We start from the raw sequence: 12,148 nt of genomic DNA, 5'->3' as shown, positions 1-12,148 counted from the left end.
AATTTCCACTTATATATAGGAACCATGATAAATGCTCAACATTAGCTGTTAGTATTTAAAAGGCCTCTGTTGGGAAGATAATATTATTATAAACCCTATCTTACAGATGGGCAAACTGAGTTTTAAGCCAAGGTATTGGACTCCAAAGTTCACTGTGGTACCACACTTCCACCTCTGAGTGATTGAGCTAAACTATCCACGTGAGAGGGTGCGCTGTGTGTCTTTCTCCTGCATTCGTGGCCACAATCTGTGTCTCAGCTCTTATGCTGCCTGCTTACTTGGGTAAGTGTGTCCCTGTTGGGCTGTTGTCATGCGACTCTATCCAATGCTTTGTGCCTCCTCAATTAGCCAACCCTGTTCTCAAGGCCTGTTCTACCTTATCTAGTAGGGCAGCTGAATTACAGCTGTGGCATTTACAGGGATGGTACCCTAATCATGAGCATCTGACTACCACATGTCTTCTCTGTAGCTCCACCTGTGCATTTACCTGGTGAGATAAATTATTAGATTAAAAATTACTTTCTTCATATTATAATTATATATATGATGTGTGTGTGTGTGTGTGTGTGTGTGTATGTATGTGTGTATGTGTATGTGTATATATATATATTAGGGACCTATGTATAATATATACAAATTTTAATGATGTGTATAAGTAAGTTTAATTATTACTTTTGTTTCAGAATAATAAAAGGGTACTAAGAAATATCTGTAAAATACCCCGCTGGCATGGCTCAGGGGTTGAGTGTCGACCTATGAACCAGGAGGTCACGGTTTGATTCCCAGTCAGGGCATATGCCCAGGTTTTGGGCTTGATCCCCAGTGTGGGGTGTGCAGAAGGCAGCCAATCAATGATTCTCTCTCATCATTGATGTTTCTATCTCTTTAGCCCTCTCCCTTCCTCTCTAAAATCAATAAAAATAAAAACAAAAATAAAAAAATAAATAATTGTCTGTGATGAAAAACAGGCAGTGGTGAGGTTGAGACCCCTGAGGTGGTGAGAAAAGCTTTTATGTGGGCTTTTGTTTGGTGGGAGTTTTTTTTTTTTTTATTATTGCTTCTATTTCATCAGTTGTTACTGGCCTATTCAGGTTTTTTGATTCTTCCTGATTCAGTTTTGGGAGATTGTATTTTTCTAGGAATTTTTCTATTTCATCCACATTGTCCAGCTTGTTGGCATATAATTGTTCATAGTATTTTCTTACAATCCTTTGTATTTCTGTGGTGTCAGTGATTATTTCTCCACTTTCATTTCTGATTTTATTTATTTGGGTCCTTTCTCTTTGTTTCTTGATGAGTCTTGTTAATGGTTTATCTATTTTGTTCATCCTTTCAAAGAACCAGCTCTTGGTTTCATTGATTTTTTTGTATTTTTTTGTCTCTGTGTTATTTATTTCTGTTCTAATCTTTATTATTTCCTTCTTTCTACTTACTCTGGGCTTTTCTTGTTGTTCTCTTTCTAGTTCTTTGAGTTGTAGTGTTAAATAGTTTATTGCTGTTTTTGTTTTTTGTTTTGAGGTAGGCCTGTAATGCTATGAACTTGTCTCTCAGGACTGCTTGAGTGGCTAGGTTTTTCTCTCTGTTTCTTCTTCTCATTACAGCAATTCCTTTAGCATTTCTTGTAATGCTAGCTTGGTGGTGATGTACTCCTTTAGCCTTTTTTTTTTTTTTTTTTTTTTTTGTCTGGGAAGCTCTTTATTTGACCATCTATTTTGAATGATAGCCTTGCTGGATATAGTGATCTTGGTATCAGATCCTTGCTTTCTATTACCTTGAGTACTTCATGCCATTCCCTTCTGGCCTGTAGAGTTTCTGATGATAAATCAGGTGTCAGCCTTATGGGAACTCCTTTGTAGGTAACAATTTTCTTTTCTCTTGCTGCCTTTAAGATTCTTTGTCTTTAATTTTTGGCATTTTAAGTATGATGTATCTGGGTGTTGGGTTCTTCTTGTTTGGGGTTCTCTGTGCCTCCTGAACTTGTGTGACTTTTTCCTTTACCAGGTTAGGGAAGTTTCCTGCCATTATTTCTTCAAACACCTTCTCTATGCCTTTCTCCCTTTCTGCTTCTTCTGGCACACCTGCTAGTCTAATATTATTACATTTCACATTGTCTCACAGCTCCCTTAAGTTGTCTCCCTGTTTTTTAAGTGTTTTTTCTTTTTGTTTCTCTGATTTAATGTTATTTTCAACTCTGTCTTCTAATTCACTGATTTGATCCTCAGCTTCCCCTAATCTGCTGTGTATGCCTTCCAATGTGTCCTTTATTTGTGTTATGTCATCCTTTATCTCAGACGATTATTTTTTCATAGTTACAGATCTTTTTTCATGCTGTTGAACATTTTTACCATCATTACTCTGAACTCTGATTCAGATAAATTTCTTATCTCTGCTTCATTTATCTCTTCTTCTGGAGAATTCTCTAGTTCTTTCATTTGGGGTTGTTTCTTTGTCTCCTCATTTTGGCTTTCTTTTGGGTTTGTGACTATGTATTAGGTAGATCCCCTACACCTCTGAATCACTAGTATAGGACAGTGTTAAAGGCTATTACTGACTAATTAGATCAGGCATAGACTCAAAGCCTCCAGAGACCACCTCTGCCTACAGACTGATAGCATTCACTGATTGAATTGCCCCTCAGGCAATCGTCCTCAGGTGTGGTGAGAGTTTTTTTTTTCAACAGAGTGGGCAGTTGCTTCTGCCTAAAGGCTAATTATTATTTTTAATCTCTTAAGTGGTCTTAGGGCAGTGGTTCTCAACCTTTTTAATGCCTCGACCCTTTAATACAGTTCCTCATGTTGTGGTGACCCCCAACCATAAAATTATTTTCGTTGCTACTTCATAACTGTAATTTTGCTACTGTTAATGAATCGTAATGTAAATATCTGTGTTTTCCGATGGTCTCAGGCTCTACAGCAGTGGTTCTCAACCTGTGGGACCATCAGAAAACACAGATATTTACACTACGATTCATAACAGTAGCAAAATTACAGTTATGAAGTAGCAATGAAAATAATTTTATGGTTGGGGGTCACCACAACATGAGGAACTGTATTAAAGGGTCGAGGCATTAAAAAGGTTGAGAACCACTGCCTTAGGGCAAGATGTTTTCTAATAGGGTGTGTCAACTGTCTTCCCCCCAGGCGAGGCAAATGTCTCTGTGGGAAAGTTGTCCTCTGCTGCGTTAATGAATGACTCAGCCCAGGAAACTTGGGGTGTCTGCCTTCTGAGCTCTATTTCCTTAGTCCCCAGTCCTGGCTTCTGCCCTCACAGCTCCAGTTCACTTCACCCTCCCTCTGCTGCAGCATAAAGTGGGTGGCTCCACAGGGAATTTTGTGCATTGGCCCTTTAAGGGGGTGCCTGAATTTTCAGCTATTACTCCCTGGCAGACAGCACCCTGCTGCTTTTCACAGCCAGATGTTATGTGGGTACCCTCCTCAGTTTTGGTGCTCTCTGCTGGGGGACCCACGTCGGGGATTAGATTCCAGAGTTCTCAGTGGCACCCCCCACAGCTGAAATATCTCTCCAGGACTTCAGTTGCTGTCTGTGGGCACCCGGCCAGCCCTTCCATGCCTCCACCTGTCCTACCAGTCTCTATGTGGTCTCCACCTTCGGTCCTTGGGTGTCAGGGTTCTCTCCTGCGAGTTTTCCGTTGATTGTTCAGGAAGTTTTTCTGTATTTTAGTTGTAATTCCAGTTTGTTCCTGGAAGCATGTCCATGCAGCATCCACTTACTCTGCTGCCATTTTTTAATCTCTCCTGAGAAAAGCTTTTAAGTAGACTTCAGTTTAGAATCTGGTTCAAGGTGGGAAATGTGATGGGGATCCAATTACTTCCTTGAGTCTCAATTTCTTTGTCTATAAAATGGAGATAGTAATTATAATGCAAAAATTAAATATTCAAAACAAGTTTTTAGTTATTGTATTTATTTCACTTAGGATGCTCTGTAGACATTAACTAGGGTGCTTAAAGGTCATTTCCATTAGGAATCTTTTTAGTCCTTCATCAAGTTTTTCAAGTGTTCTACTCTCAAATACATTCCTTTCTTCTACAAACTTCCGAAACAGATGAATACCTCCACCTACACCAAAATAATGTGCTTTGCTGGCCAAAAGCACCCGCCCATTTTTACTTAACAATGGAATGAATGTTTGGGGCAAAGTACCATAATAATCCGGGTTGTTTAATGGTTTCTGACGTGAGAATGAGATCATATTTTTCAGAGTTTTTCACAGTTAGTACAAGTTTACAACACCCAGACCACAACCCAGGAAAAGAACGGCACTGGCCTAGTTCTTGTGCTACTTTTGATTTCCTGCATCTTTTCACAGCTGGCTTCTTTCCATCACCTTTTTCATCTTCCGAAGTGGAGTTAGCCACCATGTTAGATAAGGCTACTTCGTCAATCACCATACCGTTATAATCTTGAAAATGAACTTCTTTGACCCCTCCCTTGAGTGCAATTATACCCAGCAACCCTGATCCACAGCCAAGATCCAACACTTTTCCCCCAGCAAATTTCATGTGGGACTTTGTGAAATAAGCCAGGAAGTCAAAGGTACATTCCTAGATTTTTAAGCCTCCTCCATAAACACCAGTAATCAGATCAGAGTGAGAAGAAAAGGTTTTTGACACTACGTTTCCTTCAGGGAAGTTCTCTTTCAATAAGATGGTGTTCACTACTGATACATTAATGTACTGGAGAGCTGGTAATGTTTCTATGACTTCATTTTCTATGCTCTTTGGCAAGTCTCAAGCAAAGCTGTTTTCCATGAGGCTCCAAGTTCCCTGAACTGTTAGCTGCATGGAGTGAGTTCTGTGTGCCTTGAGAGGGAACTGCAAGGCCAGTAGGACTGCTGCTCTGTAGAACATTTTGTGTCCTTTTGTTTCCCCTTTTGACTTTCTGAGAATGGAGACTCTTTTGGAGGAATTCAGGGTCGAAGCTCCCTCTCCAAGGGGAGTTGATTCATTTTCCAGATGGTCTTCTATAGTGAAATTAAATTGGTAGGTCATCCTAGCACAATCCTTCAATTCAAAGGGAGACTCCTCCGCTTCTGGATAGAATTGATGACACTGACATAAACCTATCTCAGTTATAAACCTGTCTCTGTTATTCAAAGTAGTTTCATTTGGGTCAATTTCTCTTTAAGAGCTTATACACAGTTATAAATATTGAGAGATATTTCCAAATGACTTTTTAGAGGTCTTTGCTTTTCTTTCAGTTTAACTCTGGAGGGGGGGGGAAAGAAATAAAATTGTTATTAAAAAGCAAAATGACACATTTCTTTGAAATATAATATTAAACAATAACTCCGCCCCTCTCCCCACCCCATACAGCTAGTTGCTTTTTTTAATAAAAGTTGTGAGGGGCATAAAGAGATTTGGAAACACACAGCCCCTCAAGGGTCAACAGCTGGATTAGAGAATGAAAAGTAAAAACAATAAAAGAACAACAGCAACAACTTAGAAAATATATGAAGTCCAATTTTGGGGGGCAGAAAAGGACAAGCCTAACTCTTGGTGTCTGTTCCTGTTTCAAGTAACAAAAATCCCAAGTTTTTTTTGTTTGTTTGTTTTTGTTTTGTTAAAATATGTGGGGGGCGGGGAGGTTAAAATTTATTTTAGAGAGTGAGGAATGGAGAGAGAGTGGGAGAGAGAGTGAAACATCAATGATGAGAGAGAATCACTGCACTCCCCACTTTAGGGATCCAGTTTGCAACCCAGGCATGTTCCCTGACGGGGAGTGGAACCAACCATGACCTCCTGGTTCATAAGTCCACGCTCAACCACTGAGCCACCTCAGCCAGGCCAGAGTTCACTGGGGTAAATGTGCAGCCCTGTGAAAACTTGTGCGGTTCTGCTTCGATGCAGGCTCATCCACGTGACCTCAGGACCAGCAGCCCCAGCGTCTGGGAGTGGGTGATTTTGGAGTCATCAGTAAAGGTTGGTTTGGTGGCAGAACAAACACAAAATGAGGGCACTGCACGTTTGGAGAGGCCCGTACAAAGTGGAGGCAACCTGACTGGGACTCTTGTCTGTATCTGTGGTGCTAGACCTGCTTCGGACGGCACAGTTCTGGCAGGTGGGGTCTCTATGCCCATTACACAAGATGTACAAAGTAGGGTCACACGGTTAATGGATAGAAACGTGCCCCTTTGTACGGGCTGCAGGTCCTGGGTTCAGCCCCACCCCAGAGGTGCAATCTCAAAGACCACTGGGACCCAGGGATTAAATCTCGGGACCTCCGGCCCTCGCCTCCCCAAAGCAATTCAATGCGACATTTACTGCGACCCAGACCCGGAGATGCCCGCAGCCCGCCAAGCTCCCAGCTGGGGCGGAGAGCCGACGTGCGGCCCGGGTAGTTCCGGCTGACAGCGCGCACCAGTGAGTCGAGTCCTCCGCGGGCCAGACCAGCCCGGGTTTTCCCAGCCGGTGCGGAGCCGAGCTCAGAAGGAATGCAGCCCCGCTCCCTCTCTATGGTCCTGGCGCGGGCGGAGCGCTCGCAAGGCTTGTCGGGACGGCTCGTTTCCGGTCTCGGCGGTGGCGGGCTGTTTGAAGTGGCCGCTGGGCGGAAGCAGCCTCGGGAGCGCCGGCCCCGTGGAGGACTGACGCGCTGGCCCGGGAGCCGCGGGCTGCCCTGCCTCGGCCCCTCGGTCTTCCGCTGTGGCCGGCACTCAGAGAGGAGCGCAGGCAGGGGCCGACCTTTCTCCGCGGCCTGACCCTCGGTTCTCGGATGGAGCGAGATGGAGCAGCGAGGGAGGGAGAGCGGGCCCTCGCGGGTCGTGTGTCTGGGAGCCGGGCCTGCCTGCCTCTGGGACTGCGGGGCTCGCCGAGGTGCCCGCCCGTGGTGGCGGCCGTGGGAGTGGCGTTTTCGTCCTCCCCTGCGCCTTGGAGGTTTTGGTACTCGTCCCGGGCAATCAAGTGTGAATGCTTTGCCCGGAGAGCGGGGGAGGCAAGGACTCGGGCCTGAGCTGTAAGGCGAGCGCTGACTCAGCTGGATGAGGCCGAGGGGGGCACTGAACTGCCCCCGCCAAGGTGGGCGGTGGGTGTGAAGACGCCTTCCCCCGTGTTGTGGGGACTAAAGGGCGCGGTTCTGGCGGGGTGCCAAGTCTGTAAATTAAAGATGTTGACATGCCCTCCCCTCCCCACCTCCTGCCCTGTGCTGCTGCTTAGGAGTTGCTAAATTTTGTTTTGGGTCCATCTGCTGGGAGGAGCCTGCAACCGAGGTCCGTGCCCTTTACCAGAATCGAACCCGGGACCCTTTGGTCCACAGGCCAGAGGCTCTATCCACTGAGCCAAACCAGCTAGGGCTCAACAATTTTGTTCGAAGTCGTTTCATTATAAAATAGGAACTTAATTCTTGTTTATATCAATTAGCCTATGGAAAAATTGGTTTCGTTACACAAAGTGTTGCTTTCAGTCGCAGAACCTATCGACAGTGTTAGAGGCGGCCTTCACTGTATGGTTTCACAGACCTTGGAGCCGCACACCCATCCAGTCAGCAGGTTCTGTGTCTCTGACCTCAAGCTGTATCTTGAATCCACATATCTCCATCCCCAGTTGCTACCACTTTATTCCAAACCCCCATCAGCTCTCACCTGGACTATTCCTAATAGTTTCCTCATGTCCTGTTATAATCCACTAGAGGCCCGATGCACGAAATTCACGTAAGACTAGGCCTTCCTTCCCCCGGCTGCCAGCACTGGCTTCCCTCTGGCACCCGGGACTTGGGCTTCCCTCCAGCCACCAGCAGGCAACCAGGACCCAGGCTTCCCTTTGCAACCTGGGCTTCGTCCGGAAGGTCGTCCGGAAGGACGTCTAGTCTAATTAGCATATTACGCTTTTATTATTGTAGATGCTCCAAAATAGTTCAGAGTGAAAGATAGAGCATGTCATTTCCTTTTTATACCCCCCCCAACACACACACACACACACACACACACACACACACACACCCCAATGGCTTCTTAACAAATCTATACTAATAATAGAGGAATATGCAAATTGTCCAGGACGCTATCTCAACGACCAATCAGGACAGGGGCGGGGCTGCAGTGGAGAGCTCTCAGCAGGCCTGTGCCAGGGTCCAAAGGGTGCGGATAGGAAGGGAGAGCAGATAGGCAGTTAGGGGGATCAGGCCAGGAGGGGAGAGCAGATAGGCAGTTAGGGGGATCAGGCCAGGAGGGGAGAGCAGATAGGCAGTTAGGGGGATCAGGCCAGGAGGGGAGAGCAGATAGGCAGTTAGGGGGATCAGGCCAGGAGGGGAGAGCAGATAGGCAGTTAGGGGGATCAGGCCAGGAGGGGAGAGCAGATAGGCAGTTAGGGGGATCAGGCCAGGAGGGGAGAGCAGATAGGCAGTTAGGGGGATCAGGCCAGGAGGGGAGAGCAGATAGGCAGTTAGGGGGATCAGGCCAGGAGGGGAGAGCAGATAGGCAGTTAGGGGGATCAGGCCAGGAGGGGAGAGCAGATAGGCAGTTAGGGGGATCAGGCCAGGAGGGGAGAGCAGATAGGCAGTTAGGGGGATCAGGCCAGGAGGGGAGAGCAGATAGGCAGTTAGGGGGATCAGGCCAGGAGGGGAGAGCAGATAGGCAGTTAGGGGGATCAGGCCAGGAGGGGAGAGCAGATAGGCAGTTAGGGGGATCAGGCCAGGAGGGGAGAGCAGATAGGCAGTTAGGGGGATCAGGCCAGGAGGGGAGAGCAGATAGGCAGTTAGGGGGATCAGGCCAGGAGGGGAGGGCAGTTAGGGGGTTTGGGCCGGCAGGGGGGAGCAGTTAGGGCCATCAGGCAGGCAGGCAGGTGAGCTGTTAGGAGCCAATGGTTCCAGATTGCAGGAGGGATTCCCGGATTGGAGAGGGTGCAGGCCGGGCTGAGGGACTCTCTCTCCACACACCCCCATTACTCCCCCCACCATGCACAAATTTCATGCACCGGGCCTCTAGTTAGAAATAAAATCCAAACTTTCCTTCAAGGCCCCATGTGGTCTAGGCCTTGCTCTTTCCTCCTGCCTGGCTCACTACACTCCATCCACGAAGGCAGGAAGCTTCTGGCCTGGTCTCCATGCCTGCTGGTCCGTCAGCCTCTTGTTCTCCATCCCTTTGTGCAGCTCATTATGCAGGTCTTGGCTCAAATGTCACCTCACTTGGGCCCTTTGCAGAGCCCTCAATTTTAGGTGGTTCCCCCAAACCCAGACAGCAACACTTTTCTTACTTCGCCCTGTTTGGTTTTATAAAGAGTACTGTATCATGAACAGCAGTCTTATTTTTCACTTGCCCTCACATCACCGTAAAGTTCATAAAAGCAGAGTTTTGTTTTCACTGTGTTATCCCAGCACCTAGAACAATGACTGGCACATAGTAAGCATTGCATAAAGCGCTAAAAATATGTTTTTTAAATGCCTGTAAGTCTCATTAGACAATATTTCTTTTCAACACAATTTTCAGCAAATTAAAGTTTGCAATAAGTCCACGGTTCCATCACTGGAACATAATTATTTTCATGTTTTGTACTTTACATATGATTCTTGTCTTTACCTGCTTGTCTTCATAATCATAACATGTTTAATTTTGGAAGATGCTAGATTTAATTTTTAGCTTTGTTGAAAATTTTGCGTAAGGAAAATTCTATCTTACCAGACTCAAATAAGTTAATGACTATACCTCATTTTGAATGCTGCTGTAAAAAAATATATATGCAGCATTAAGTTTCAGAAAAAAATCTTACGAGTGTGGGGTTATGGGAGATTCTTATGGGGTTATGGGAGATTCTTTTTTCTTGTTTTAAATTCCAATTTCAATAGCTAACAAACATCTTCTGTTTACTAATGTATGCACTAGCACAGTGTAAGCTTTATATGCCAGTTAAACCGTGGTTAGACCATGTGACACATAACTTACATAACCTGCTTTCAACCTCCAACATGTGAAGCAGCTTTAGGAAATAGTTTCTAGGTTACAGAAAGTGGATTATTTAGGTGATGACATGTTTGTCATTTGGAAAAAGTTGACTTTCTTATCTCTGTCTTGATGTGATTTACTTATTTAGCCAGGAGAGAAAGTATAGAGTAAAGATTAGACTGTAGAGTTTACATTTATCTTGAGTTAGAATGGGTGTGGAATATTAGTTTATAATTTTTAATCTATATTGCCTGTTGGCGTCTAATTTTTTAAGTAACATAATCATTTTTTATCTTGAGTGTTAATTATACATATTCATTGTAGAGAATTTAAAACATGCAGAAAAACTAGAAAACACCCATGGGCCTGAAATGGTTAAGATTTTAAGAGAGGACATTCTCATGTCATTTCTATACATTCCTGCCAGACTGCCTTATTATTCTTTGTGTGTACATGTTTACATATATTAGAATTGGGATAGTATTTTGGGACCTTTTTTTAATTTTAAAGTACTGTAAACATTTTTTATGGTTTTTAAACACTCTCTAAGAATCATTTGCAGATCCTATGCAGTAAAGGTTCCCACATCCATTAAATGTCCTCAATCATGTCCTCAATTGCTGGACATATTCTCCCATTTATTTTGCTATTATTTCAGTTACATAGCAGTTTCTCTTAATAGATTATGGTGTTTGAAACTGTACAACGTTTTCTGTTGGTTGTGTTTACATATTCTCCCATTTGGAAAGAGCAATGATCTTTGTTGGCTGACATGACTTACCGTATTTTTCCATGTATAAGATGCCCCCCACTTTTCCATCCCAAAATTAAGAAATCAATATTTTAAACATTTTTCTCGTTTTCCTCTCAAGGCCTTCTTCTTTTTTGGCATCTTAAGGAGTTGTTCTTCCTGTTTTCTCCACTGTCTGATCATACACTCAGTGGGAGGAGGTCCAAGTTGTCTCCCTGCAGCTCTGTTTTCATGCTCTTTTGCATAACTGGTTACTACATGCAGTTTGAATTTTGCAGAGTAAGACAGTCACTTACCGGCATTTATCTATTTTTTGACATCTTTATATGCTGCGAATGCTCCGGTCCCTGTTGCATCTGCACACTCCCCAATTACGGCACCAGCTGATGTCAGTAACAATAGGTTCGTGATTGGAGAACACCTGTTTGAAAAGATATGGGCAGCTATGCACCCACACGGCTCCCTCCTCTGCTGACTTCCGTGTATAAGATGCCCCTTGATTTTCAGTCTAACGATTTTAGAAAAAAAAATAGCATATTACACATGGAAAAATACGGTAACATTCCTACAAAATGTGTTACTATTTTGCTTTATAGAAATTTTGAAAATCATTGTAGAAAATTTTTGACCTCATATGAACCACCTGACATTGGAACAGACTTTCTTTTCATAAATGCTGTCAAAGACACAGTACTATTATCTTAATCAACATACAGTTTACGAAACAAAGGCTGTTCAAGTCCAACCTGTTTTAGATCATTTTTAATTGTGGCTTTTTTTTTTAAGTATCAAACATATTTGTCATACAAATAAAGTAATAAAAAATATGAGAATATGGTGGTATTAGAATAATTCGTTGATTAAAAACTATTATATTTTCAGATAATATGGAGCCTTGACTAAGTGAATTTAAATTATTTGTAGTTAATTTTAAGTACTCTTGTACTTTAATGCTATTAAATGAAAATTGGGGTGGGTGATGAAGGTAGCAAGTCCCTTTGTTGTGTCTTCTCTGCAGAGTTTATTAGTAACTAGAGGCCTGGTGCACGAATTCATGCATGGGTGGGGTCCCTCGGCCTGGCTGGTGATTGGGGCATCTCACCCAGTCCCGACTGGAGCCGATGAGGGCCGGCAGGCTGGTGAGGAGCCACTGGAGGGCTCCAGGGAGTGTCCGGCCCTCTTGCCCAGTCCTGATTGACTGGACCCCAGCAGCAAGCTAACCTACTGGTTGGAGCGTCTGACCCCTTTTGGTCAGTGTGCGTCATAGCGATTAGTCCAGCAGTCGACCAAATGGTCGACTGATATGTTGGACACTTAACATATTATGCTTTTATTATATAGGACTAGACCCCGGTGCATGAAATTCATGTACAGCGGACAGGGGTCATCAGCCCAGCCTGCACCCTCTCCAATCTGGGACCCCTGCCTGCCTGATCGATCACCCCTAACCGCCTCTGCCTGCCAGCCTGATCCTCCTAACTGCTCTCCCCTGCCCCTGCCGACCTGAT

At 44.4% G+C, this 12,148-nt stretch overlaps 1 pseudogene; it reads right to left on the bottom strand.

Annotated features, from left to right (window-relative positions):
- Nucleotides 1–3,949: 3,949 nt before the first annotated feature.
- Nucleotides 3,950–5,009, bottom strand: LOC103296577 (histidine protein methyltransferase 1 homolog; annotated as a pseudogene).
- Between the last annotated feature and the right edge of the window lie 7,139 nt (nucleotides 5,010–12,148).

This window comes from Eptesicus fuscus, chromosome 22, assembly GCF_027574615.1.
Source record: "Eptesicus fuscus isolate TK198812 chromosome 22, DD_ASM_mEF_20220401, whole genome shotgun sequence".
NCBI lineage: Eukaryota > Metazoa > Chordata > Mammalia > Chiroptera > Vespertilionidae > Eptesicus > Eptesicus fuscus.
Note: the sequence above shows the minus strand (reverse complement) of the source record. Positions and strands in the feature narration are given on the sequence as shown.